Source organism: Galleria mellonella, unplaced genomic scaffold, assembly GCF_026898425.1.
Source record: "Galleria mellonella isolate WM207_F2 unplaced genomic scaffold, CSIRO_AGI_GalMel_v1 utg63, whole genome shotgun sequence".
NCBI lineage: Eukaryota > Metazoa > Arthropoda > Insecta > Lepidoptera > Pyralidae > Galleria > Galleria mellonella.
Window position 1 is genome coordinate 2,697,508 of NW_026442130.1, and position 2,790 is coordinate 2,700,297.

Here is a 2,790-nt window from a genome sequence, read left to right on the forward strand (position 1 = left end):
AATTCCAACGTTGAAACAACCACACTATCGCCGGATTTGTTTATTAAACTTGTGTACACTATTATGACACAAAAATTGGATCATGGAATAATAACATTAAAATATGAAGCTACATGCGTAAATTGCGCGAGCGAAGCGAAGAAAATATAAGGAAGAAAAGAAAAAAAAGAGATTATTTCGTCTCGTTCTTGACAGATGTATGGCATATGTGACTTATTGTACTGAAGGAAATATAGATTAAGAATAGTACATATAATAACAGTAAGGATAGACAAAAATAAATCCTTAGAAGAAATAAAATATAATTTTTCTTTTGTTTCTTCTGCTGTCTAACAATTATATCAAATATACAATACTATAGAAATAATTCTTTTACCATCTTATATCGTTACCACAAGTTGTTTTTTTTATATTCAATCTATGAACAGAATAAAATGTACGAGAAAGAAAATATAACATGTATGTTAAAGTGAAAGAGACAAAAGAACAATAATTTGCACAACATAGGCTCAAAGCTGCGGGAGTATAAACAGAATATTTTCTGATTATTTTTACAGATTTGGAATTAGTTTCAAGTGAATGTAGATAATTAGAAATAAGTGTGCTTGAGCTGAATGTTATATAAATAACAGAGAAAACACAATTTTATATTTTACGTGTAAATATGCTTGTAACTTTTCCCTTATTTAAATACAATATTTAAAACTATAACAAATATATTGTATATAAATCCAGAGAGAAAATTATCATATTGAAACATGTTATTACTCTGAAACTATAAGTATTCAAATTAAAATAATAACAAATATGTGAATATCTATAAATTTTGACTTTAGTTTTTTTAAAGATAGCCAATAAATGCTAATGACATCTAATAATTCTTTTCTTTTTTTCAAATAAGCTGATGGCCCACTAATGGAAAATGGTAATTACCGCCTATAGATATGAACAGTACCATGCACGTAACAGAGTACATTGTGTCATCCGTGATACCTTTTAGTAAGTGAATTTAAATACGTCATTTTTTCATTGCTTAGCGCAAGTGCTCATGCTTTATTACTAACAATAATAATATAAATATGTACATCCTATGTACAATTTATTACATGTGTACCGAAAAGAAAGAAAGAAATAAATTATTATTAACTTTTAAAAATTCTAATTGTTTATTAAAATTGAAACTCGAGTTTCGGTTTATAATCATATACAAAATCGATAAATCATCTATAGATAAGATAGAAAATGTTTGATGAAGCACTGTACTATGCTCATATTTTATTTTACTCACACAAATGTAACGTAAATTTTCGTCTTGTTTTTTTTTTATGGCATTGCTGGTCTGTTAATGATGATGTTCGATGTATGATGTTAGTGCATAGTATTAGTATGTTATACTAAGTTTATGTTCCATTTATTCTATTCCAAAATATTTAATCACAGACATCTGTGATGTATGTAGAAGTAAAAACTAATGTAGAAAAATCATATTTACCGTAATATTTTAATCTGATAACTTCCTCAAATAATTGTTTTATGGATCATAGTATAAAATAATATTATAATCTAAAATTATAATAATTGTGACTTAATCTACTAATAAAAATTGTTCATATTGTTTTTTACAATAAAGATTTCGCTGCGATATCAAATAGAAATTTTAATTTTAGGACTAGTTTTAGAGAAATGGTGCCTCAGAATCGATTTACACATAAATAAAGCATTGTACTTTTGAAAGAAAGAAAGAAAGAAAGAAAAAACTTTATTTTACAAGAAATATGCGACGGCACCCACACAGGGGTTAAAAAAAATCCATATATTAAGAATTATAATAAAGAAACAACACAAAAAAATATTTATAAAAAAAAAATATATATATATAAAATTAAAAAAGAAAAATAAAACGATTCGTATTATAACAATTTCATCAAAAATGAGTGTGTGTGTGCGTGCGTCGCAATACCTGCAAAATGAGGCGCGTGCTCAGCATTATGCTGTAGTGTCAGGGACACTATAGCGCTGATTTTCAGCACGCGCCTCGCCAACCCGCGGGGTCCTAATAATAACAATAATGTTTGAAAACTTGACCAACACAGTGGTGTGCTTAAAGTGTATTGTGTAAAAAATAAAAATAAAATAAATATAATAAATTTGTAGTGGGTATATATTGAATGATAAATTGTGACGTTGTCAATGTTGAATAATAATAATCACACGAAAAACATAAAATACGTATAGAATAAGTATTTTCCTTTTACGTAGTAATACTACAGACGCTAAAGAAACTAAATATCGAATATAGTTGAATCATCCCCACATTCAATCGAGGACCACAAAAACTAGGTAAGTACTTACCTCCTTGAGTTGCAATATGCTCCTCTTGCAATATGCAATATGTCAATAATGTAATCAATAGCAACCAGTAATTAGATAATAATAAAAAATATATTATTGATTGTGAATTATATTAAAGTGAAATAACTGTTCATATATGTATCATAGAACTCCTAGCTGCACCTAATAGGATACTCATTAGAAAGTCTCTGGTAAGGAAGATCCCGGACAGAGACCAGCAATTTAATTGGCTTTTTGTTGGTGTAGATAATATTTTTTTAGATTACTCTTAAACGTATGTACATTTTTCAGGTTTCGAATTGGTGGAGGAAGATCATTCCAACAGCGAGTGGCAGCGTATTTGAAACTGCCCCTGAAAGCAGCCGTCCTATATCTTGGAATGCTGAGTACATTCACAATTGGACGAACAGCATACTTGTGATAGTTTTGCCTCCACGA